We start from the raw sequence: 27,758 nt of genomic DNA, 5'->3' as shown, positions 1-27,758 counted from the left end.
ATTATTAAAAATGATCTAATTTTTCTACCAGGGAGAAATCTGTTGATATCTCCAAGCATGGACGCCTAAGTAAGGAGCGCCTATTACCTTTTTGCTAGCAAAGGCTTAGAAAGGGCGCAAATCGCACAAGAAAAATCCTCAAACCAGAGGAAATAACCAAGTAACAACCCACAATGGCTGGGAAAACAAAAAAAAACACGCAGAATCAGGACGTCTCTAAATACTTTCCGGCAACGCAGTGCTTAGCGGAGCACAATGCTGATTCGCAAGATGGAGCCGCCGCGTGCGCGCCAGGAGAATCATCCCACGAGCAGCCAAGTGAGCTGCAGCTGCAGGCAGGAAAAGAAAGCAAGGAAATAACTAAAGAATACCTGGAAACGTTATTTACAAAAATGAGGCAGGGCTTCAAAGAGGACCTGGACACTGCCATCACTGGCCTTAAAGCTGAAATAAATACCCTCACCCAACGAGCAGATGGAATGGAAGCCAAAATGGAGAACAGTCCTCAGCAGACGACGAGATAAATAGATTAGGCCACAAGATTAATGCCTTAAAGGACACTATTGAAGATCACGAAAATAAGGATAGCAGGCAGAACCTGCAGATCCGTAAAATCCCTGAAGCAATCTCCACTGAAGCTCTCCGTCCTTACCTGTGTGAGCTGTTCCTTATGCTGGGGCCAGAGCTTGAGGCAAGGGATCTGGAAATAGATTGCGCACACACGCGCTGGGCCCAAAGTCCGAGGATCCTAGCAGGAGACGTATGTAATTGTAAGGCTTCATTCCTACACCACCAAGGAAAAGATAATGTTTGCAAGCAGGGAGAGAGTAGAATTGCAATTCAAAAGTGAAGCTTTACAGATCTTCAGTGATTTATCAAAAGTCACGATGGCGAGACGGCAAGAAATTAAGCTCCTGAAATCCTGAAATCCTGAATGAGCACAAAGTTCACTACAGATGGGGCTTTCCTTTCAAGCTTATAGTTTAAAAAAATGGACAATATGTTGATATCCTGGCCTGAAGAAACCTCAAGATTCCTCAAATCTATAGGCCTGCCAGTCCCAGAAAATCAAGAGGAACTCAGGGAGGACCAAAGACTCTCTAATCTCTCAGGTCCCTCAAGAGCAGATGTTTGGCCAGCCAGAGAAATACCAGAACAGGAGACTGAGGGCAAAACTACAATCCACTATTTATCCACAAAATGTTAAGCACAATATCATTGCAATTTGAAAAATGTTTTTGGAATCTTATTTTTCTGAACCTGAAATTCTGTTTGCTGTAACAATTTTGTGAAGATCAATGTATGGTGAAAAAATTTATATATCTGTAAAAACAATAAAAAAAAAGAATGAAACAAACAAACAAAAAAAAAAGATTACCCCTTGGTTGCTGTACTGCTCACACACTTTAATCTTTGCATGGATTTATTGTGACTAACACATTTTTAGTTGAACTTGGGGATGATTTGAACACATTTTTCCCGTATTTTTTTTTGCGCACTCTAAAAATGAGTACGTACCATTCACATCTGTACACCAAGCGCTGTCCATTTTTGTGTGCCAAAAAAACAACATTTCACGCAGCTGGTACAGATAGAGAAATTTGAGGTCAGTACATTGGTGCACACAGGCGCAATTGAAATTGAGTTTGATATGTGTCAATTTTGTGCCCAAAAAAAACAATTTGCAATGGTTACTACATTGACCATTTGGCCTTTGGGTGTAAGAAACATGCTAAATTCTGTGAAAATCAAGGTTGTATATTTAAAAAAAATTGCTATCTAAACTTCTGATGTTATACAGTACTGTGTTGGTTCCAGTCACTGTTCAGGTAATAGAAAAAATACACAACTTAGCGCTAAATCCAAACAGGGAAATGCAAATAATAAATGAACTATTGTTCATGTGCAAATGTTAGTGAGAAAACACCTTAAGTGACTGAAGTCCTCCAACCGGGATGACTCCTGGATTGTCCAAAATCTTTCTCAGAAATGTGCTGAAGAAAAGTCCCCCTTGGCGCTGGTCCTCAGAGAGGATGTGATAAATAGTGATATGAGGAAACAACCAAAAAATAAATCAGTGTAAACCTTCTAGTATCCAGGCATTATGCTATTTAGTAATTTCAATATAAACATTTATCTCTGCTTAGGGGAATATGACAAGAATAATACAATCAGGTGACCTGTTTTTGTATGTTTCTACAATGTTACTGCATACCCTGGACGTGTAATACCTTTAATTAGTAGTAATAATTCAATTGGTACTTAATTGTATAATGTATATAAGGGACCATCATCTCCCTATCAACTCTACACCCCTGAGGAAGCGAGCTGGTACTTGTGAAACATGTAGGGTGTGTTTTACAGGTGCTGGGACTATTGACAGTCTGTCAGAGTGTAACGAGCGCTCCCCACAAACAAGACGGGAACGCAAGGCTGAGGTGGGGGTGTTGGTAACCACCAACTTACAACCGGGCAGCCACGTCTGGAGTGCAGAGGGGTAGTCATGTAGCTGGGTCTGGGTAGGAGACGACAGAATGGTAACGGTACTTGCCGTGGTCTAGGATTGGAGAGATTGGATAGTCGATATGCGGTGCCAGGGTCCAGGGGTATAGAAGGTAGAAGTCCAAAAGTACGCCGAGGTCAAGGGTCAGAGGCGGAGGTCCAGATATAAGCCGAGGTCAAAACAAGAACATGATAAGCAAGACAAGACAGCAACAGGGCAGCAGGTTGTTTGAGGCAAACACCAGTACACAAACAAAGGTTTATGCTCAACCAGTATGGCAGCAGGGCTGACTGAGCATTTTAAGAACAGCCAGCCAATTGTAGGGCAGCACACAGCTACAGGGTAATGAACAAGAACCACCCCTAGACATATTCAGTCCACTTGTAAACAGGGGTGGGGAGAAGTGCAGTTGTGGAAAAATTACTGATGCAATTAACCCCTCCTGTGCCCAAGGTAGCGCGGCGCCTGCGCGTAGCTTGCGTGCAGTGCGCCTCCCCCATAACGTCATGAGGGCGAAGCCTGAGTGAGGTCCGTACGGTGTCCCCCAGCTTGCCAGAGCGGCGCATTAGGCGTTTCGTCACAGGATGCGTCACGGGGTGGAGCCTAAGCGCAGGGTGTGCAGTGCCCCTCAGCCTTGTAGTGTGGCGTGCGTCACCCGTCCCGTCACGGGGTGTATCACGGGGGCGGGGCTGACGGACAAGCCTCACACAGAGGAAGAAAGCTGCAATCTGAGAAGTGTGTGCAGGTGAGTGGAGGAGTCCTGGGCAGGGCTAATCGCTTCACTGTGATGCGTCATCACATGATGATGTTGGAAAACAAGGCAGAGCCTACCCAAGAACAGCAAGGGATCGGGACCGCAATACAACAGGCAGATACTCTGCAGCACAGACTCCACGCTGTACACGGACATCAGGGCAGTGAGGACAGCGTGCAGAACCCCCGCACCCCTGATGCCAAAGACACCAGCATCCTGATCTTATTAATCTAGATGCACATTTTTATCCAGAAATTAGTCATAATATGGACTACTGGAACAAGTTTTATACTGAAAGATCATTTGAAGAAATTCTGTCACAAGCAAATAATGTAATAATAAACCTGATAATAAACCCATTTATTAACCCCTTTGCACGGGCCTGTGTTAATAAAAGAAGCCAGAAGCAATCAAAGGGATAAGTGCTTTAGACCTGCAGAAAACGCACTGTTAAATTCATCTTGCCCCTGAATACTGGTACTGATTTCATACAAAGCCATATTCAGATGCATGAGAAAGATTTAAAAATGTTCACTTACTGTACTCCTAAAGGATAATTCCATATCAGAGTTAAACATTTTCCTTGCATGTGTTCAGTCTTTCAACGCTGTTAAATGGAAATTCTTTCTATTATAAGGGTACATATACATTGGAAGGAAAAAATATTTCCTTTAGGAATTTTTCAATATGCTAGGTTGACTGACGTACGGTAATACTTATTTTTGGCTTTGTAAAGTTTATAAATGAGAGGAATGAAAATAAATCAATCTGCAGCAAACCTTCTGTACTTACTCACTGTAGATTTGTTAAACATCCAATGAAGCAAAACAAAAACAAATCCACACAATACATGTAACTCATTGCCAATTGCAGCTAAAAGAAACCTACATCCGATTATATAGAGAACCTTACACGAGTGATGATAGCACATGTCATGCCACTCAGAGACTGTAACATTTGAAGGCCTCGAGGAATGTAATGCTGTGGTATTTTGTAGAAAGAAGAGGTGCTAATAGCCTGTTAGACCTGTGGAAATGAAGACTTCACTTAAACAAACATGTACAGATATGCTTTTTTTGGAGGGATTTTCTTAACCCTTTGGGTGCCGGCACTCGCAGTCACGTGACCACGTCTTCTAATCGATCAGGTGATCACTCCGTCACTGATGATGGAACGAAAGTGAAGTCTTCGTCCTCCTCATTTACTGTCCCTGTCAGACCATGTTCTGCACTCCACAGGAGAGCAGAACGCGATATCCCTTACAAAAACGAGCAACTAGTTTATCATGTAGATACTACACTACGTCATGAGGCCCATTATGTAGTAGCCAAGTCAAACAGCACCCAATAGATTAATACTAGTAGCCAAAAAAAAAACACAAAGATCTGAAGGACCGCAATTAAGGTGATATACCTATTTTCCCAGTGATCAGCTGCTATTGATAGAAGAACTTACCTTAAGGTAAAAATCAAATTTCCATGTAAAAGGGCGTCATATGCAACATTAATTTTGATGCCAGCTCCAATCAAAAAAATTCACGCTACTAAACTGATATATCAATTTTAAAGAGAGGCCAGTATTCCTCTCCCACATACCTGTCAAACAGCTTGTAACACACACAAAATACAAGCGAAAATCCAAATAAGAATACAATATATGAGGATACTATCGACCATCAGTGAAATCCGTAATATATACACATTGCAATTATTCTCTGTGAATGTGTTATAGTCCGGCTCCAATATCTATTTCAGTTTCTGGATGCTAAATATACACAGGATACCCAAATTATTTGGATTTTAGTTGCATATCTTACAATATTATCAGGTTATTAATCAAGGTTCAGGCTACACAAATGTGTTATTATTGTTGTAATTGCTAATATTTTAATTTATTTTATTTGTATTTTAATACATGTCAATTTATATGCATGTACTGTATAAGTATCATATGCTTTGTCCTCGGGAATCTCGGTGACCTGATTTGCTCAATAATCACCATTGCTGATGTTTAGGTTTATGTGCCAAGGTATTTCTTTCCATTGTATCTTACTTTAGGGAGCGAGGGACCCCCTTCACCTCGGCTGTAGAACACCACATTTTGTTCATATAAGGTTTGATTATTATGATTATTAACACACCTTAATAATAAGTATAAATTAAGTAAATCTTAATTTCTTTTTCATCACTACGTCATGAGGCCCATTATGTAGTAGCCAAGTCAAAAAGCACCCAATGGGTTAATACTAGTAGCACTCCCCTCCCCCCTCTCAGGGCTACTAATAATTGCTAATGATATCACAACCTATAATCATGTAACCCTCTGTACGATGTATGCAACACACTCACACTGCCCCCTATCAGACTCATCTCCCATGTGCACTAGAAATGTGACTCATGATGGACATGGGAGCATCCAATAACAAAAGCTGTGAGAGAGAAGGGACTAAGGAGAGAGGAGCCTTTAAGATGGACTGGCAAAACACATGGAGTGAGATCTGCATGAGCCTGAGAGATCTTAGGACTGATTGTAAATGTCCCGAAGACAGTCTACATTCCGCCGGAGAGAGTGGGTGCTGACTGGAAGGAGAACAGCTCAGAGGAACATGAACCGTTAGAGGGGACCCTCAACGGCTTCATCTAACGGGTTACCGAAGCGTTTTGTGAAGTACAGGCCTGCTACATTTATATGAATTTACGAGTTACAACTGTGTACCAGCACCATTATACAGGCCTTGATACTGAGGATTGGGTGGTTGTAGCACCAGACACTGACATACACCCACTTAGCGCTTAAGGGGGCATGTTGTGTGGATGGTTTTTGTGAATGTATGTAGTGATCCGTTTGTTAAGGATCATAAGGTGCCAGTGTCCATTGAGAACTACTTTATAAATACGGTTGTACTATAAACCATACTGTAGTATGTCTCGCATTGTCTGACCTAATGCCACGTGTGGTACATCACCTAAAACAGGAGGACACATGCCCCCACCTCAGCAGCAGGTGTTAAGCTGAGGCAAAATAAGAAGGGTTACAATCATAATTGTGGGTTAAGGTAATTAGGAGGACATAAGAACTGTGACAAAATAATTGGATGCATCTCTTCATTCTCACCGGCACAAAAAATAATCATGATTAATAAAGGGTAGTATAGCTCTCCCACTTGGGTTACAAAGGGTTACTCTCTGCTATTACAATGACATTATATAGTATATTTTTAACTATGTACTTGTAATATTAATGTTTGAAAAAGAGTAAGTGGGGAGCGAGGAGACCTCTATTAAAAAGCACAGTCCACCTAAACTAGAGGTTCTTTTACTGTCCTTCCTGAGTTACTGAGTTTGTTGAAGTTCCTGTTAGACATGCTGCAGTAAAGTTTTAAGTTGAATACTGAGTCTGACCCAGTTAAAAAGGACAGGACAAAAATTAAAATGAAGGGCACATTTTTGGGATAAAGACTGCCCTTACCATCTACAGGAATGCCCCAGAGTGAAGGGACATTGAGAATATACCATGTAGATATGTTTTGCACTTAGAAGTGGGTCAAATTCTACAGAACTCTTGCCCATTCAGCAGAATAAGAATGCAACAGATACATATTTAAAAAATCCGAGGGGGTCAATATTTTTTGTTTTTTCTGTCCTCTCTACTTTCACAAATCCTTGTTCTAAAGAACCTGCAGTAAAGTGAAAACAACACCCTTGAGACACCCCTGCATGGCTGCTTGCCAGTGACCATCTCTAGTACTGATTGTAAATTTTGGCCAGGGAATGGGGCTACTCTTGTTTTGGATTTTTACAAAGCTGTATCTGAGTCCAAAAAGTTAATCCAAAGAGAGCTTTTTAACTGAAAATATGTTTAGAGACATACAGTACTGTAGGCCTGTAATTGATATGAGGAGCCGCCTTTCAGTTGCTCAGTTCCATTGAAATAAATGTAGTTTCAATCTCCCATAGCAAGGAGAAGGCAGATTCACAGCATATTGAATTTTCCATACTCCTGAAATGCTTAATAACAAAAAGAATACAGTCCAATAACTCAGTGCTCATAACCGGTGTTATATTTTCTGAGTTTAACATGTATCAACATTGCTAATTTTATGCAAAAACATTGGCTATTGTTTAACTCATTAGCATCGCGTAGCTTCCAGTAATGTGATTGTAGATGGACGTTCAGAGAGGTACACAATTGGAGTAGTTATAATGTGAAATTATAATAGGCTTTATTGTGCCTTTTCCTTTTTATCAGGAAATTATCCAAACACAGGGGGGAACAAAGCTTCCATTCACTTGGGAGTATTTCTAGTGAAATCCTTGCAATTAGTTCACATCTCCATTAGTTAAGCATTTCTCCCATCCCAAACACATAACATGAAAATAAGCAGATATAAGCAGTCTCTTAATAATGAAAGTCTTATCTGTTTATCAGCTGTAGAGTAAGCTTCTCTGCTCTCCTGGAACCGCACCCGTGCGTGCACAGAAAAATACCAGCATCCAGGTTTAGAAGTCTTAGTGGGTGTCTTGCAATCAGCTCTGCTGTGTGGCTGGCAGAACTCAAGACATTGTGGTGTCTCCAAAGGTCAGCTCTCAGTCAGAGCTAAAGAGAGTCAGTTCCTGTCTCAAAGGCAGGCTTTTTGTAACAATCTAATCAGGCAGGTGGTGTTTAGTAATTAACAACCACACTGCTAGATTAAAGGAACATTACTGAACAGGGATAAGTCCCCTGTTACATACCTCCCCTGTTTGTGGGAAGCTCAGGCTTACCACGACCAAAGCCCATCCTTCCACTCTCATTCTAGATATCTCTGTGACTTGAATGAGAGTGGATGGAGGAAGAGAAACCTCTGTCCCGCTGGGATTGGAGCCCTTTCTCCAGTTTATTTTTGTCTCCTCCCGAAGATGCTTGAGATCAGCACTCCTCAGTCGCTCGAGGAGGACTTTTTCCACGTAAAGTCTTTTTATCGCGTGCGCGGTCTTGAGATTTCTGTTGCGTCGGGCACTCCTCTTTTTGTAGACAAAGTGTATGGCAACAGTTGTAGAGCAGTTAGGACTAGCCCTTAGAGTTTTCTGCTCTTGAAGTGGTCTTTCTGCAGCTTCTCCACACCACAGAGTCGCCAGTTCAGCTTCTTCAGCTAAGGATTCTTCTGGCTTTGATTCTGCACTCCTACCTCTGTTTGTTGCCTGTTGGGCAGCTGTAGGTTTGGCTAGTGCTTTCTTTGGTGGCTCAAACTTCGTAATTTTGTTTTGAAGTTGAGTGGAGTCCCCAACTCTCACTGTACCCTTGTCCTTATGGGCATTAGTTACTGTGGGATACTGGTGCTTGGGCAGAGCCAATAACTTTTTCCGTATTGGAGGAATCTGTATCAGAGTCTCCTTCATTTTCTGGAGCTCTGTAATTTTTGTCGTCAAGGTTGCCGCTGCATCGTTTTCCTCCTTGGTGTACTGACTCAAGGGAATGGAACAGTCTCTCTGTCTCTCCAGCTCTTGCTCCAGTTTATGAGCCTTCTCACGCTCCCTCTCATACAGAGTCACCTGGTATCGAAGCTCCGTTTCCAACGATGCTCTGAAGACATGCAGCATGGCCTTTAGCTCCTCATACTGCTCTGTGGGGATGTACTGGGTATTCAGACGTTCCTGCAGTGCTTGTACCTCTTTAGCAGCCTGCAGTTTTTCTTCCTGTAGCGTTTGCTGCTTCTCCTCAGCATACTGGAGGTGTGTATGCAGACCTTGCAGTTGGTTCTGCAGTCGGTGCTCTGCGTCAAACTTTTCCTTGACTTCTTCTGTTAACTGAAAATTTTCTTCTTTCAGTTTTAAGTTTTCTCTTTTTAATCTTGAACTTTCTCCTTTTTCAGTCTCTGTATTATTCAGGGCTTCTTTGCAGTCCTCCTTCCATTTACGCAAATCTGCTTTGAGAATGACAATCTCCTGGCGTGAGACTTCCTTCTCTAGGTTGAGGGTCTGAAGCTCCTTCTGAGAGACTTTGAGAACTGTACCAAGATTACCAATAGTTTCTTTAGCAATGTCCAGCTCCTCAGTGAGACTGTGTAGTTCCTTTCTGGAAACTTCCAGATCTGTGCGGCAGCTGTTGGTCTCATGATGTGAGGCATCAAGCTCTATACGAATAGTGTGAACCTCTTGCTGGAAGACTGTCATCTGCTTCAGTGCCTCCTCATACTTCCGCTTTAGCGTAGCCACCATTTTAACAGATTGGCTCTACTTTTCATCCATGGCGGAGAGAGTAGCCTTTGCAGTATCTAGCTCAGTCTTGAGTTCCTCCAATTCGGTCTTGGCCGCAGAATAAATTGCGAGCACAGTCTTCTGTAGCTCAGCATTATTTTTTCTCTCTCTTCCTAATTCTTCACAGAGCAGATCACAGTCATGCCTGGCAATTTTCAGGGCGTCTTCAGGGCTGGTCAAGGGATCGTCACTCACTGGTTCCGGCTCCGCTTCCCTGGGATGACAAGTTTAGGGTTCCTCACTGTTGGCACCGGACAGACACTTCTTTGGGGTACATGACTTCTGCCTTGGGTCCTCTGGATATTCGGTTAACCGTGGGACGAATTCTACATTTTCTCTAGGCTGCAGGGCAACTCGGTCCCCCTTTTCCTCCACAAGATCTGCGGACGTGTATGTTCCTTCCACGGTAAGTGAAGAACTGCTTTTCTTTTTCTTTTTCTTCCTTTTTGATTTGGATGACACCGTCCCTTCAGGGATACTTGGTTCTCCATCTTCATTTGAAGTTTTAGCAGCTTCATTATATACGCCAGGCTTTTCTTGCAGCTGCTTTAGCTGACAGAAATATTCGGTGATCCACTGCTCCCACTCTGTCTCCTGCTGATCATATTCATCATCAAAGGGAGCGGTCTTTTCTGTTCGTGCCGAGTTCAGGCACCCCCACCATTCTTGGGGTGTTTTATGGGTGTGACTCGGTTCGGGTTCCCCGTAAGAGATGTCTTCCTCTTTATTGGACTGGAAGGGCCACTCTTCCGTGGGGTAGGGTTCATTACAGGAACGCTGCATCTTGTCCTCCATTTTTAGGCTATCAGGTGTAATTTTCTTCCTGACCTCAGGAGGCGCTATTGCAGCTGTTGCCACTGTATTTGCTAGAACCCCCAATTGTGGTAGTCCTACAGATGGACATATTTTGCTTGTAGAGTTCATAGCTCTCACAGGCATCTCTGTAGACTTTTCTTTCTTGGATAATTTTTTTTTTTCAATATCAGCAGTACTGTGCATGCATTTTCGTTTATCAGGTATACAAGTTGTGCAGCGGCTAGGTAAAAAAAAAGTCTATTTGCTTTACACCATTTACTTGCTGGGTGCAATTCCTCCGTTTCAGCAACAGAATTTGGTTTTCTGCCTGAGTTCAGTAATTTTCAGTCTCATCTTTGGGTATTATGGCATTCACACTTCACTCTTTGGGTGTCTGTTTTGCTCCCAAGATAATATGCATACTTTTTTACTTGCAGAAAAAAAACATTCTTTGCTGCAGTGGACTATTTCTTTCATTCCCGGCAGGGTGACTCAACACTCAACAATTGGCTTTAAAAAACCTTTTTCCTTTATAGAGCAATTTTACACTCAGCATTTGTTTGCTAAAAATTCCCCTGCTTCAGCACAGTCTTGTATCAATTTTCATACTTTTCTGCATATACTCCATTCACAGCTGGTAGTCCTATGCGATGTGGCAAACTTTATCTGCAAAATCAGTACCACTCGTGGGTCACCATCTGTATTCACTACTTCAGCGAAACTTTTGAAAACAACAAACACCTATCCCTTTCCAAGGGCTGACTCACTTCTTGAACCCTGACTATGGCTGAAAGGCAAAGACCCCTATTTCAATGACCATATTACACTTTGTGATAGGCAAAATAAGGTTTAGCTACTTCAGCAGTCTCTTCTGGGTTTTTGTAAGTTTCAGTGCTGTGTATCCCTTTAACTCTGCCTCTGCTGCATGAGAGGTTTTTTTTTTTTTTTTTTTTCTCAGACTGTTTGTAGGCAAAAAGCATTAAAAAAATTTCACATAAAAATCTCCGGTCCTTTTTAACTACAAAGTCACCTCTTGTCCCACCTCGGACACCAAATGTAGATGGACGTTCACATAGGTACAGAATTGGAGTCGTTATAATGTGAAATTATAATAGGCTTTATTGTGCCTTTTCCTTTTTATCAGGAAATTATCCAAACACAGGGGGGAACAAAGCTTCCATTCACTTGGGAGTATTTCTAGTGAAATCCTTGCAATTAGTTCACATCTGCATTAGTTAAGCATTTCTCCCATCCCAAACACATAGCATGAAAATAAGCAGATATAAGCAGTCTCTTAATAATGAAAGTCTTATTTGTTTATCAGCTGTAGAGTAAGCTTCTCTGCTCTCCTGGAACCGCACCCGTGCGTGCACAGAAAAATACCAGCATCCAGGTTTAGAAGTCTTAGTGGGTGTCTTGCAATCAGCTCTGCTGTGTGGCTGGCAGAACTCAAGACATTGTGGTGTCTCCAAAGGTCAACTCTCAGTCAGAGCTAAAGAGAGTCAGTTCCTGTCTCAAAGGCAGGCTTTTTGTAACAATCTAATCAGGCAGGTGGTGTTTAGTAATTATCTACCACACTGCTAGATTAAAGGAACATTACTGAACAGGGATAAGTCCCCTGTTACAGTGATGTTAAGTGCGTTTTACTCACATTGAACCCATGAAATATGGGGTTTGAGAGAAAGAGAGAAACCTATTTTAGTCAAGAACACATTGACTTAAATACCTCATAAAGAGTTCCAAAACACTCATCTATACACTTAAATACCTGGGAAATGTGCTAATTTAAATTATTTGAATATATTTTGCATATTCAAATTAGCATACTTCCTCTCCCTTTCCACAAAACTCCGTATTTTAGAGTCTGGGTGGGACTAATGCCACCTTAAGGTATGACATAACTAACGTAACGTTAAGTCCCTCCATTACCCTTAATGCAATTTAATGGATATGCGATGTTAGGGGTACTGCCTAATTTGCATGTCGTTATCACTAATGACAATTATAGTTAATACAATGCTCCTTCAGGGAGAAAATATGACTTAACATAACATTATTAGCCTTTGAAGATATGGATTAAGGCATAGGTAAATTTCATCATAAACCCTTCAGTGCCCTTTTGACTATTCTGTTTTCATTCATTTAATTTAGCAACATTTAAACAAGTAAATGAGCTTGTTCAAGGGAATCTGTAGATGTGTTGTTCTGTTTTCATTCTAAAACTGTCATATTTACTTAAATCCTTTAGGGTCCTTGTGATACCAGCACTGGCATCTAGGTGCTGGAAAGAGTTAATCCTCCCTTGAGTTGTCAAGAACACCTGAAATCTAATTAATCAGCCTGGGCTGCACTCCTGAAAAACAAGGAAGTGTTTGGTCACAGGCTGAGCCTGACCCAGAAAGCAGTGAGAAAGACTGACCGGTTTTCCCTCAGAGAAGGAGAGAGACAGAAGGGGCTCCCCAGCTACCAGAGGCTGATTAAAGAAGTTGGCAGATTGTGAGAGAAGCTGCTGAGAGAGCCGTGCTGAAGCAGTGTAAAGAAGCTGAGAGAGAGTGAGAGACACTGCTGAAAGAGCCGTGCTGAAGCAGGGATATCGCCAGATGGACTAAGATAAGCAAAACCCTTTCTATTGCTACAATATGACAAAAGACTATGCTGTTTCTTTATTGCCTATTCCAGGCCATGTTTTGGGGTGGGAACTGGCATAGCTGGCTGCCCGGTAGACAGGGCTGAAGAAGTTAGATCCCTGACCGGGATAGGTTTTTATTTATGCTTTTTATTTTGGTTTGGCTTTCTTAAAGGGACAGTAGGCCTGCGAATATGTTACTTAGCCCCTATAAATAAACCCCACGTAAATAGAAGTACAGTGTTTCCGGCCTTATTTGGGATCAAAGGGACCTCAAAGTGATGTGGTTGTCACATCCTTTAAAGTGACCGGTCGAAAAACTCCAATTTAATTACTTTAATTTAGTACAAATTATGGACAAAACTCCTAAAGGTAAAACCCATTTAGCAAAATATATTTATATACAGATGCATCGGCCATTATCCGATCATTTCTAGGTGCCATTTTCATAAAGTCTGCTGTATTCCACGCGCCATCTACTCATTAATCTTGCGTGAAGGCTCTCAGTCACACACCTGTTTACCATTGTTGATTTCCGTGATTACTGTGATTTGTTTGGGTGCAGTTCTGTGTTTTTCTGCCAGATGGCAAAAGTGAATCCCTATGCACAGGGCAGCCACTGAATTGTGTGTATTCAATTTGCAGGTGTTTAAAAACTAGATAAAAAGAGTGGCCACTTTGTATACACTACAGTCATCCATTGTAAATTGACCTTGGTCGCTGAAGACGTTATCAAATTTAGGCGTTTATAATTAAAATCTCCACAGTATACACAATGCTTGTCCCGTTATTCTACATTGCTATCCCTGCACTTGCTGAATGTACATCATGTCAAGTCATGTCAAGTCCTTATACTGTACCAAATCACAATGTAGTTATGCATTTCTCATATTTTCTGCAATTAATGCTGGAGGGGGGGAGGGGGTGAAAGGCAGGAGGGGGGAAGGGGGTGAAAGGCAGGAGGGGGGGAGGGGGTGAAAGGCAGGAGGGGGGGAAGTGGGTGAAAGGCAGGGTGGGGGGTGAAAGGCAGGAGGAGGGAAGGGGTGAAGGGTAGGGCCCAGGGGGAGGGGGATGGCCCAGGGGGGGTAGGGCCTGGGGGGGTAGGGCCCAGGGACGGGAGATCCCTCCCCCTCCCCCCCTCCCCCTGCGGTTCCTCACCTCGCACAAGGCCGCGCTTCTCCTTGGGCTGCCCCTGGGGCTCTCCTCCCTCCTGGCCTCTCCCGGCTACCGGTCTGATGCAAAGGAGCTAGGCCACGGCCCACCGCCTCCCGGGCAGGCTTCTTCCTCCTCCTCCGTGTTGTAAGAGGCGGGGACGAAGCTGCCACTCATGGGCCACGTTGAAAGCAAAGTCCTCGGGCAGCTTGGGCGGCCGGTGCTTGCGGCGGAAGTGCACGCATGTCACCCCCCGGCCACGCATCACCCTCCCCTCTGTCTGCAGGGGGGAGCCGGTGAAGGGAGAGACGGAGAGAGCCGGAGGAGTGCTCTCGGTAATGGGGAGCCGAAGGAGCGCTCTCGGTAATGGGGATCCGGAGGAGCGATCTCGGTAATGGGGAGCTGGAGGAGCGCTCTCGGGGATGGGGAGCGGCCTGGGTGGGGGGGAGAGAGTGGGGAAGCGCCGGGGAAGGGAGAGCGCGACGGACAGAGCCGGAGGAGCGCTCTCGGGGATGGGGAGCGGCCTGGGGGGGGATTGATTGGGGGGGGGATTGGTTGGGGGGGGGAGCTGGAGAGAGCTTGCTCTGGGGGTGGAGGGGGAATTTGGAGAGCGGGCTTAAAGGCGTGCAGTGTGTGTGAGGCTGCGGGGAGATGAGCATTGTGTGATGGTATCCAGCAGGCCAGGCCGCGGGGTGAGTGGCCTGGTGGTTGTGCTTGTGTCTTCCCCCCCCTCCAGGTGTGGGCAGATGAGTGTGGCAGTTGAGCCAATGAGAGGCGTGCAGGGGCGGGTCCAAGCCACGGACCAATCTGATTTGCCAGAGGGTGAGTGGCAGACCAACTGACCAATCAGATTGGCCTTTGGGACAGGACATACAACGGTTTCAAAAATATATAGATAGGAAAGATAAGACTAACGTCAGCCTGAAGTAGGTCATACATATTTTTTTTTAAATAGGTTGGAAGTAGGGGGTCTTTGGAGCTGAAGTTGATTTATTTATTGTCCTGGACCCCCTGCCTCCTGGGATATTTACCTTCGTAGGTTCTGCTGGTATGTGTCTGCTATTTAAATGTCCCAGTTGTGGCTTCCTATTGGCCCACGTGACCGGGACATTTAAGAGATACTGCACACATACACAGGTAAGTATTTCAGGAAGTGTTGCGTTGATTTCAGCTCTGGAGACTCCTGCTTCAAACCTATAGTTAAAAAAATCATGTGGGCAGATTTAAGCCGCCATTATGGATTTGACATTTGGGTCATATCCGCAGATATCTCCGGGCCAAAGGAACTACAGTAGCTGATCCAAGGCAGATTTTAATTCGCCAACAAAGATCTCCAATCTCTAATATTTACTGGGCCTGCAATGTTTCACCAGTGATGGTTCTTTATTTTCATTGAGGTTAGTTGCCCCCTGATCTGGTCATAAACATCTACAATCTTCTCCACCAGCACTATGTTTTCTTCAACTGAGAATTTAACATTGTGTATTCTCTGTCTCTCTTGATATAGACCACTGTCTCTATGGGCTTGGTGCTGAGACCTTGACTTTTGATGCAGCGGGAGGGGGTGAAAGGCAGGAGGGGAGGAGGGGGTGAAAGGCAGGAGGGGGGAGAGGGTGAAAGGCAGGAGGGGGGGAGGAGGTGAAAGGAAGGAGAGGGGGGAGGGGTGAAAGGCAGGAGGGGGGAGGGGGTGAAAGGCAGAAGGGGGGGAGAGGGGGTGAAAGGCAGGAGGGGGAGGGGGTGAAAGGCAGGAGGGGGGGAGGGGGTGAAAGGCAGGAGGGGGGGAGGGGGTGAAAGGCAGGAGGGGGGGGAGGGGGTGAAAGGCAGGAGGGGGGGGAGGGGGTGAAAGGCAGGAGGGGGAGGGGGTGAAAGACAGGAGGGGGGGTGAAAGGCAGGATGGGGGAAGGGGGTGAAAGGCAGGAGGGGGGAGGGTGTGAAAGGCAGGAGGGGGGGAGGGGGTGAAAGGCAGGAGGGGGGGAGGGGGTGAAAGACAGGAGGGGGGGTGAAAGGCATGAGGGGGGAAGGGGGTGAAAGGCAAGAGGGGGGGGAGGGGGTGAAAGGCAAGAGGGGGGGAGGGGGTGAAAGGCAGGAGGGGGGGGAGGGGGTGAAAGGCAGGAGGGGGGGGAGGGGGTGAAAGGCAGGAGGGGGGGAGGAGGTGAAAGGCAGGAGGGGGGAGAGGGGGTGAAAGGCAGGAGGGGGGGAGGGGGTGAAAGGCAGGAGGGGGGAGGGGTGAAAGGCAGGAGGGGGGGAGGGGGTGAAAGGCAGGAGGGGGGGAGGGGGTTAAAGGCAGGAGAGGGGGGGGGTGAAAGGCAGGAGGGTGGGGAGGGGGTGAAAGGCAGGAGGGGGGGAGGAGGTGAATGGCAGGAGGGTGGGGAGGGGGTGAAAGGCAGGAGGGGGGAGGTGAAATGCAGGAGGGGGGACAGGGTGAAAGGCAGGAGAGGGGGGTGAAAGGCAGGAGGGTGGGGAGGGGGTGAAAGGCAGGAGGGGGGAGGGGCTGAAAGGCAGGAGGGGGGGAGGGGGTGAAAGGCAGGAGGGAAGGGAGGGGGTGAAAGGCAGGAGGGGGGAGAGGGGGTGAAAGGCAGGAGGGGGGAGGGGGTGAAAGGCAGGAGGGGGGGAGGAGGTGAAAGGCAGGAGTGTGGGGAGGGGGTGAAAGGCAGGAGGGGGGAGGTGAAAGGCAGGAGGGGGTATGGGGTGAAAGGCAGGAGGGGGGAGGGGGTGAAAGGCAGGAGGGGGGAGGGGGTGAAAGGCAGGAGGGGGTGAAAGGCAGGAGGGGGGAAGGGGTGAAAGGCAGGAGGGGGGAGGAGGTGAAAGGCAGGAGGGGGGGGCGGGGTAAAAGGCAGGAGGGTGGGGAGGGGGTGAAAGGCAGGAGGGGGGAGGAGGTGAAAGGCAGGAGTGTGGGGAGGAGGTGAAAGGCAGGAGTGTGGGGAGGGGGTGAAAGGCAGGAGGGGGGAGGTGAAAGGCAGGAGGGGGGATGGGGTGAAAGGCAGGAGAGGGGGGGTGAAAGGCAGGAGGGTGGGGAGGGGGTGAAAGGCAGGAGGGGGGGGAGGGGCTGAAAGGCAGGAGGGGGGAGGGGGTGAAAGGCAGGAGGGAGGGGGTGAAAGGCAGGAGGGGGAGGAGGGGTGAAAGGCAGGAGGGAGGGGGTGAAAGGCAGGAGGGGGAGGAGGGGTGAAAGGCAGGAGGGGGAGGGGGTGAAAGACAGGAGGGGGGGTGAAAGGCATGATGGGGGAAGGGGGTGAAAGGCAGGAGGGGGAGGGGGTGAAAGGCAGGAGGGGGGGAGGGGGTGAAAGGCAGGAGGGGGGGAGGGGGTGAAAGGCAGGAGGGGGGGAGGGGGTGAAAGACAGGAGGGGGGGTGAAAGGCATGAGGGGGGAAGGGGGTGAAAGGCAAGAGGGGGGGGAGGGGGTGAAAGGCAGGAGGGGGGGGAGGGGGTGAAAGGCAGGAGGGGGGGGAGGGGGTGAAAGGCAGGAGGGGGGGAGGAGGTGAAAGGCAGGAGGGGGGAGAGGGGGTGAAAGGCAGGAGGGGGGGAGGGGGTGAAAGGCAGGAGGGGGGGAGGGGTGAAAGGCAGGAGGGGGGGGAGGGGGTGAAAGGCAGGAGGGGGGGAGGGGGTTAAAGGCAGGAGAGGGGGGGGGTGAAAGGCAGGAGGGTGGGGAGGGGGTGAAAGGCAGGAGGGGGGGAGGAGGTGAATGGCAGGAGGGTGGGGAGGGGGTGAAAGGCAGGAGGGGGGAGGTGAAATGCAGGAGGGGGGACAGGGTGAAAGGCAGGAGAGGGGGGTGAAAGGCAGGAGGGTGGGGAGGGGGTTAAAGGAAGGAGGGGGGAGGGGGTGAAAGGCAGGAGGGGGGAGGGGCTGAAAGGCAGGAGGGAAGGGAGGGGGTGAAAGGCAGGAGGGAGGGGAGGGGGTGAAAGGCAGGAGGGGGGGAGGGGGTGAAAGGCAGGAGGGGGGAGGGGGTGAAAGACAGGAGGGGGGTGAAAGGCAGGAGGGGGGAAGGGGGTGAAAGGCAGGAGGGGGGGAGGGGGTGAAAGGCAGGAGGGGGGGAGGGGGTGAAAGGCAGGAGGGGGGGAGGGGGTGAAAGGCAGGAGGGGGGGAGGGGGTGAAAGGCAGGAGGGGGGAGGGGGTGAAAGGCAGGAGGGGGTGAAAGGCAGGAGGGGGGAGGGGGTGAAAGGCAGGAGGGGGGGAGGGGGTGAAAGGCAGGAGGGGGGGAGGGGGTGAAAGGCAGGAGGGGGGGAGGGGGTGAAAGGCAGGAGGGGGGGGAGGGGGTGAAAGGCAGGAGGGGGGATGGGGTGAAAGGCAGAAGGGGGGAGAGGGGGTGAAAGGCAGAAGGGGGGGAGAGGGGGTGAAAGGCAGGAGGGGGGGGAGGGGTGAAAGGCAGGAGGGGGGGGAGGGGTGAAAGGCAGGAGGGGGGGGAGGGGGTGAAAGGCAGGAGGGGGGGAGGGGGTGAAAGGCAGGAGGGGGGGAGGGGGTGAAAGGCAGGAGGGGGGGAAAGGCAGGAGGGGGGTAGGGGGTGAAAGGCAGGAGGGGGGTAGGGGGTGAAAGGCAGGAGGGGGGAAGGGGGTGAAAGGCAGGAGGGGGGGAGGGGGTGAAAGGCAGGAGGGGGGAAGGGGGTGAAAGGCAGGAGGGGGGGAGGGGGTGAAAGGCAGGAGGGGGGGTGAAAGGCAGGATGGGGGAAGGGGGTGAAAGGCAGGAGGGGGGAGGGGGTGAAAGGCAGGAGGGGGGGAGGGGGTGAAAGGCAGGAGGGGGGGAGGGGGTGAAAGACAGGAGGGGGGGTGAAAGGCATGAGGGGGGAAGGGGGTGAAAGGCAAGAGGGGGGGGAGGGGGTGAAAGGCAAGAGGGGGGGGAGGGGGTGAAAGGCAAGAGGGGGGGGAGGGGGTGAAAGGCAAGAGGGGGGGAGGGGGTGAAAGGCAGGAGGGGGGGGAGGGGGTGAAAGGCAGGAGGGTGGGGAGGGGGTGAAAGGCAGGAGGGGGGAGGTGAAATGCAGGAGGGGGTACAGGGTGAAAGGCAGGAGAGGGGGGTGAAAGGCAGGAGGGTGGGGAGGGGGTGAAAGGCAGGAGGGGGGAGGGGCTGAAAGGCAGGAGGGGGGGAGGGGGTGAAAGGCAGGAGGGAAGGGAGGGGGTGAAAGGCAGGAGGGGGGAGAGGGGGTGAAAGGCAGGAGGGGGGGAGGGGGTGAAAGGCAGGAGGGGGGGAGGAGGTGAAAGGCAGGAGTGTGGGGAGGGGGTGAAAGGCAGGAGGGGGGAGGTGAAAGGCAGGAGGGGGGATGGGGTGAAAGGCAGGAGGGGGGAGGGGGTGAAAGGCAGGAGGGGGGAGGGGGTGAAAGGCAGGAGGGGGGAGGGGGTGAAAGGCAGGAGGGGGTGAAAGGCAGGAGGGGGGAAGGGGTGAAAGGCAGGAGGGGGGAGGAGGTGAAAGGCAGGAGGGGGGGACGGGGTAAAAGGCAGGAGGGTGGGGAGGGGGTGAAAGGCAGGAGGGGGGAGGAGGTGAAAGGCAGGAGTGTGGGGAGGAGGTGAAAGGCAGGAGTGTGGGGAGGTGGTGAAAGGCAGGAGGGGGGAGGTGAAAGGCAGGAGGGGGGATGGGGTGAAAGGCAGGAGAGGGGGGGTGAAAGGCAGGAGGGTGGGGAGGGGGTGAAAGGCAGGAGGGGGGGAGGGGCTGAAAGGCAGGAGGGGGGAGGGGGTGAAAGGCAGGAGGGAGGGGGTGAAAGGCAGGAGGGGGAGGAGGGGTGAAAGGCAGGAGGGGGAGGGGGTGAAAGACAGGAGGGGGGGTGAAAGGCAGGATGGGGGAAGGGGGTGAAAGGCAGGAGGGGGGAGGGGGTGAAAGGCAGGAGGGGGGAGGGGGTGAAAGGCAGGAGGGGGGGAGGGGGTGAAAGGCAGGAGGGGGGAGGGGGTGAAAGACAGGAGGGGGGGTGAAAGGCATGAAGGGGGAAGGGGGTGAAAGGCAAGAGGGGGGGAGGGGGTGAAAGGCAAGAGGGGGGGGAGGGGGTGAAAGGCAGGAGGGGGGAAGGGGGTGAAAGGCAGGAGGGGGTGAAAGGCAGGAGGGGGGGAAGTGGGTGAAAGGCAGGGTAGGGGGTGAAAGGCAGGAGGAGGGAAGGGGTGAAGGGTAGGGCCCAGGGGGAGGGGGATGGCCCAGGGGGGGTAGGGCCTGGGGGGGGGTAGGGCCCAGGGATGGGAGATCCCTCCCCCTCCCCCCCCCTCCCCCTGCGGTTCCTCACCTCGCATAAGGCCGCGCTTCTCCTTGGGCTGCCCCTGGGGCTCTCCTCCCTCCTGGCCTCTCCCGGCTACCGGTCTGACGCAAAGGAGCTAGGCCACGGCCCACCGCCTCCCGGGCAGGCTTCTTCCTCCTCCTCCGTGTTGTAAGAGGCGGGGACGAAGCTGCCACTCATGGGCCACGTTGAAAGCAAAGTCCTCGGGCAGCTTGGGCGGCCGGTGCTTGCGGCGGAAGTGCACGCATGTCACCCCCCGGCCACGCATCACCCTCCCCTCTGTCTGCAGGGGGGAGCCGGTGAAGGGAGAGACGGAGAGAGCCGGAGGAGTGCTCTCGGTAATGGGGAGCTGAAGGAGCGCTCTCGGTAATGGGGATCCGGAGGAGCGATCTCGGTAATGGGGAGCTAGAGGAGCGCTCTCAGGGATGGGGATCGGCCTGGGTGGGGGGGAGAGAGTGGGGAAGCGCCGGGGAAGGGAGAGCGCGACGGACAGAGCCGGAGGAGCGCTCTCGGGGATGGGGAGCGGCCTGGGGGGGGATTGATTGGGGGGGGGGATTGGTTGGGGGGGGGGAGCTGGAGAGAGCTTGCTCTGGGGGTGGAGGGGGAATTTGGAGAGCGGGCTTAAAGGCGTGCAGTGTGTGTGAGGCTGCAGGGAGATGAGCATTGTGTGATGGTATCCAGCAGGCCAGGCCGCGGGGTGAGTGGCCTGGTGGTTGTGCTTGTGTCTTCCCCCCCCTCCAGGTGTGGGCAGATGAGTGTGGCAGTTGAGCCAATGAGAGGCGTGCAGGGGCGGGTCCAAGCCACGGACCAATCTGATTTGCCAGAGGGTGAGTGGCAGACCAACTGACCAATCAGATTGGCCTTTGGGACAGGACATACAACGGTTTCAAAAATATATAGATAGGAAAGATAAGACTAACGTCAGCCTGAAGTAGGTCATACATATTTTTTTTTAAATAGGTTGGAAGTAGGGGGTCTTTGGAGCTGAAGTTGATTTATTTATTGTCCTGGACCCCCTGCCTCCTGGGATATTTACCTTCGTAGGTTCTGCTGGTATGTGTCTGCTATTTAAATGTCCCAGTTGTGGCTTCCTATTGGCCCACGTGACCGGGACATTTAAGAGATACTGCACACATACACAGGTAAGTATTTCAGGAAGTGTTGCGTTGATTTCAGCGCTGGAGACTCCTGCTTCAAACCTATAGTTAAAAAAATCATGTGGGCAGATTTAAGCCGCCATTATGGATTTGACATTTGGGTCATATCCGCAGATATCTCCGGGCCAAAGGAACTACAGTAGCTGATCCAAGGCAGATTTTAATTCGCCAACAAAGATCTCCAATCTCTAATATTTACTGGGCCTGCAATGTTTCACCAGTGATGGTTCTTTATTTTCATTGAGGTTAGTTGCCCCCTGATCTGGTCATAAACATCTACAATCTTCTCCACCAGCACTATGTTTTCTTCAACTGAGAATTTAACATTGTGTATTCTCTGTCTCTCTTGATATAGACCACTGTCTCTATGGGCTTGGTGCTGAGACCTTGACTTTTGATGCAGCGGGGGGGGTATTTTTCTTATGAAGTGTTTCCCAGTCAGGGTTACCTATGTTCTCACTTCTAGAAACTTCTCGTATTTCACTACTTTCAAAAACCAGGGCATAAATTAGCTATAACTGATATTCCAAGAATTAACATTTACATCTGGTACTGCTGTTCTATATACATTGTAGGAATTGTACACAGCCATCTGTGCCATATAAATGGCAAGTTTTTTTTATACCACGCCAAAAAATTTCTAGTGAAGTTTTAACGCTGCAACATCTTGTCTGTTTTGTCCACACCACCCATATGCATGTTATAATCGTGTTGGCAATGCATACTGGTATAGCAAGGGTGGATTCATCATTATCTATGTTTAAGTATCTCTTTGATTGACTGCCTGTATGTTTTTCACAAGTTTTCTATTGCCATACAGTTACATGTGAGAGACCCGTGCCATGTGATCACTGTGATTTGACCCAGGAACCCTCTTATGTGACATGACAAGCCAAGGGAGGCAATAGAGGGTTCCTGGGCCATCTGATCTCTGCTGTGGCCAAACAGTGGTCAGATGACATATGTACCTCCTCTTCTGTGACATGTCAAATCAAGGTAGGTAGTAGGAAGGATCTGTGATTGGTCATAGCAGCTGTCAGATTGCACAGGAGCTCTTTCATTGCCTACTTTGGAGTATGTGGGGTGTGTGTACTAACAATATTTTGCATTCCCGCAGGGAACCACATGATTGCAGGAGCATGCAGGGTGAAAAACATGTTACCTTTACTTACTAGAGCATTTCCTTACGCTCCTCATCTGTACCTTTATTTACTGAATGTTAATGCAAAAATTGATGCCACGCAGAAAGCCGTATAATCAGTGGGTAAGTACGATTACGACATCAGGATAAACGCAAAAACACATTAGTAGAATTTGCAGAATGTGAAAAAGTCTATATTATGAATTCACTCTTCATGAATAGAAAATGAACATGGAGTGGACCCAATGGAATCAAGAATAAAATTGACTACAGTATATCCTTGCTAACAAGAAACACACGATTGAAGACTTTTATCGTTTTTACAGAAGCAGTCCCATCCCTAGGTTAAGCCCCACCCATAGGCAAGCACTAATAAGGACCCCCCCCAAAAAAATTGCACCCCCCCAAAATCCCACCACCTTCCCCCCCATTTTAACTGTTTTCCCCTAGGTAGGAAGCAGGGGGTCTCCGAAGCAGGAGGTCTCTGAAACACGGGGTCTCCAGAGCTGAACCACATTCATTTTGGCTCCGGGCACCCCCTGATTCCTGAGATACTTACGTCCTTAGGGGGTGCCAGTATCTCCTAATTTTCTTTAGCTGTCTCATCATATGGCCTAATAGGAAGCAGTGACATCATAGATGGCTTCCTATTGGTCCATGTGACCGGGGGCTTTAAACCTGAGCAGGAGATAATGGCACCCACTAAGGAAGTATTTCAGGAAGCAGGGGTTTCCTAGAGCCAAAATTAATGCGGTTCAGCTCCGGAGACCCCCTGTTTCAAACTCACTGCTATAAAAAATGAAAAAAGAAAAGCGGCAGTGCTGTTCCAGATTCCCTCTTGCCGCCCCTTCAGGCCCCGTTCACACTGCGTACTTCGCGACGTGCGTGCGCTCACGTGCACGCGTTCGTCACCAACCCCTGGCGGCTAATGGTAGTGTTCAATCTTGATTGGCTGCAAAGCACGGCGTCCACACTGCTGCAGTCGTGGGAGCCTTTTGAAAGTGTGATTCCTGGCTGCAGCAGCGTGACGTCAGTTTCAGCAGCCAATCAATGCATAGGCTGCTGAAAGTGAGCAGAGACTCGGCAGCTCCCTGCTCCAGCCACACACACACACGCTTTTCTTTTTATGTTTTATGTTTACACAGACCCCCACCCGCTCTCCGCTCCCCGGCCCCCACTCTCCAGTCCCCGCTCTCCGCAGTATAATAATAAAAAGGGACGGGGGACAACGGGGGAATGGGGGACGGCACCCGCAACTGTCTGCCAAAAAAACTCCCCCCGCCCTTTCCCCCATCATTCCGTCTGCTGGGGATGATCACACATCGCCCAGCAGACGGAGGCGCACATGCGCGGACTCGCGCACACAGCGTCGCAAAGTGCACTGTGTGAACGTGGCCTTAGACATGCTGTTTCCCTAGGCGGTGCTTTACCTAAGGTATTCCTAGGGACGGGCATGGGAAGTAATCAGTGCTGCAAAGGACCTCTTATTGTAACGATAGAAAGAGAAAACAATTAAAATCAAAAGCCTCAAGAATGACAGTAAAGAATTCTAATTAGTGCAGTACAACTGAATCAGCTTGCTTGATTGAGATGCATGATGATACTTTGACAAATAATTGTGAAAACCTATGAAGATTACAGTTGAAAGCAAAGAGAAAACTCGATGAATTAACAACAACAAACCAGCATAAGAAAATAGTAGATGAGATGAAGCAGCCACTGGGGAAACAACAAGAAATAAAGCAATCCCAAGATGTAAGAACAAAAATGTACCGAGCTGTACGAGACCATCTGTAAAGTATAAAACTGAAGATGTATGAAAATGTAAGACTATCTACGTTAACAAAAGTTTAAAGAAGAGGAAGCAGTAACTTACTGTATGATTAAGAAAAAGTAAATCATCACACTCAAACAAGATGATGGATGAACAATAAAAAAATAAAAGTATGAGGTATCATAGAGTTGAGAACTTGTACAAGAAATTGTACAATAACACAGATAACACAAGGCGTAATCATGCAGATGAAGGAGGAGAAGAAACCACCACTGATAAACCATGCATCCTTCAAGTAAAAAGTAGCAAAGGCAATACAAATCCATGAAGACTGGAAAGGCCCCAGGGGGAAGGTGAATAAATCTTGGCGGAAACTAGAGCAGTAGAGAAAATCCTTGCAAAGCTCTTTACTTGTTTGATGGAGAACAGGAAAATTCCCAAACAGTGGAGCATAATTCATTAGTTCATACATATGAATGGAGACAAGATATCAGGAACTAAAGACCAATCAGTTCTAATCTTGTCTAATCACAAGATTTGGAAGAAGATACTCGCTAATTGGCAGAAACTGACCTGGGTCTTTGCCCAGTTTAAGAGAACAAGCAGGATTATGCAGGGGACACAACATAATAGATCATACAGTAGTTATACAAAAAGTGAATAAATATGATTTACCACTCAGCTTAGGATTCATAGATTACGAGAAAGCGTTCGATTCTTTCTGTACCTCATCCGTTTAAAATGCATTCAGAAGACAAAATAATAAAGGAGTGTACGTTGATTTTATAAGGAGCATTGACTAGAATGTCACATTAACTATTAGATTTAACAAAGATACAAGCAAGGTACGGGTCAGCAAGGGTGTGTGACAAGGGGATCTTGTTGTATGTCACCAAAGCTTGACACGTGAAGAATTGTTCACGATATTGAATTGGAAAGAGAAAATAATCAAAATCAATGGTGAATAAGTCAGTAACTTACAATTTGCAAACAGGATTGTTATTTTTGGTGTTAACTTTAGGCTCAGGTCTGGCTGACCAGAATGCAGAACCAGATGGTGTGTATGTGGATGATCATCAGTAGGAAGGTCTGGGCCATTATTTATTTCTTAACGTGGGCCATTGCCTGTTTGCTCCACAGCTTATTATTATCTGTATGATACAGTATGTTGGAAGTTTGTCAGGGTGGGTGACTTCCAAGAGATTAGTATAGATGGCAATTCACTGGGTCACAATAGCATGCAAAGAAATGTGACGTTGGCCTCAGTTGCAACATAGGGTCTAACATAGCAACGGCAATAACTCCAGGCAATGCTGCTACTGTTTTCTGTAGGACACGTGCAATTCTTCAGAATAAACTTCTTGGCTGGGTAGCCATACCTTTTTGGTCATTCAAGTATTCAGTAAACAACCAAGCCATGTGCTATTAGACTAGAATAGGAGCTAAAACACAGATGCTTTCCATCTATAGCCCCCATTTGCATTAAATGAAAACAGATGTAACATGGACGGTCACATATTTGAACACGGCATCTGAATTGTGGTAGGATAGTTAAGCCAAGATCAAGGCAGGCGGAAGTGATGCCCATAAAAAAATATGTTTATATATTTTGAATCAAGGAAAACACTTTCTAGCAAGAAAAACAAGAGATGTTTGTGTTGGAAAAAAAAAAACAATTTGATCATTACAACAATGCATAGGAAACACCATCCTTTATATGCAATAACGCAATGGAATGTTCACAAAGAAGTCTACTGCTCTCCATGGAATACTCTGGGAAGCTAGTTTCATACAGAATCTAATATCTCAGACATATACTAAACATCTGAAAAAAGAGAATCGTGTAATATTGGGACATAGCAGACTGTTTTTTAATAGCATGATATGCTGGCATCTTTTGTATATATTCTAGCCTATATTCTTCTAAATCTGATTTTTTTTTTTTTTTTATCACTTTGTTTTTTGAACAGCAAGCTGCTTGCCAAAACTGTCAGGTTCCGTTTCTGGCTGTTCATTTGATACCTAACACTTTAAAATGAAAAGTGATACGTGACTTCAACTTTTTTTTTTTTTTTTTTTACAAAGGCATCTACAATAGGTGTCTGTTGCGCTTGACATAATGCGTCTGACATTTTTTCTTACAGAATGTATTAAAAAAAAAAAAAAAGAAGATTGCAGCGTCTGGAATTTAATATTTTTGTAGTGTGAGGTATTTTCATGTCTTAATTTATAACCACTCTTACTATTAACATTCATGAGCTCAATTTTCATGTATTCATTTGTAAAGAATGATTTCTTTTTCAAACTATCTTGCGTGCTAACTTGCTATCCCTATTAGATCAGTCCAATGTGCCGTATATAGTGTGGCAACACATCTATATCACAAACAGTAGAAGTTTTAAGATATTTTATTACCTGTAAATATATTAAAGATTGTATCCCTCATGGAGTCCCAATTTATTATATATATTTTCTTACAATATGACTTTCCTTTATTTTCATCTTAGATCACAGGTGAAGTTGAAAAATTTTATATAAGAGAAACTCAACCTAGGTTAAATAATAGATACAGTAGCTTCTGATTCTAAATCAGCAGACACACCAAGCACATAACAATTGTCTCTATAGCAATCAGTGTCATTTAAACTTAACTTTTAATAGCACATAACACTAACTACTGTATATAAAAACTGAACACTGCATCTATCTCTAGATATTATTATTATTATTATAAATTTACAGTATGTTAATCAATGTAAGTGAACCCTAACTTTATCACATTACACTGGCGACACACTTTATTCGAGCTCGGCTAGTCCCACGAATTCGGGTATACCCGGGTGTATTGAGGTTTGTGACTGTTTTCTGCCCGAGTGCATTGAGGTATTTTCTAGGCAGGGATTGAAGCATTTTATTCCCACTGGCTGCAATACTGCACAGTATATATCTATATACTGCATTACAATTCATGAATTTATGCCATCTGGTAGACACGCGAAGCATTGCAGCCTATTAAATCCTAATCATTATCATTTAACAGATCAGCCGCCCGTCAGCCAGGCATGAACCCAGGCTGGGAAGGCAAACACAACGGGGCTTGTCAGAGGTGAGGAGCGGCGCATTCCAGGTATCTGCCAGGTACAAACTGGGCATTTGCTCGAATAAAGTGTGTCGGTGCAGTATATATATAGTGCCCCTTCAAGAAACAAATACTGTAGTCCTTCCCCCAAAACACACGCACAGTTCCCCCCAAGAATCATACAGACAGCTTCCCCCAAGAAAACACACAGCTCTCCCGCAGAAAGCACATATCTTCTAAGATACACACACTGCTCCCCCAAAGACACACACCTTCCCCCCAAGAAAATACATACCTCTCCCCCAGAAAACACACAGCTTCCCCCAAGACACACACAGCTCACCCCAAGACACACACATTT

This window comes from Ascaphus truei, chromosome 1 (genome assembly GCF_040206685.1).
Source record: "Ascaphus truei isolate aAscTru1 chromosome 1, aAscTru1.hap1, whole genome shotgun sequence".
Lineage (NCBI taxonomy): Eukaryota > Metazoa > Chordata > Amphibia > Anura > Ascaphidae > Ascaphus > Ascaphus truei.
This window is presented reverse-complemented; position numbering follows the sequence as displayed.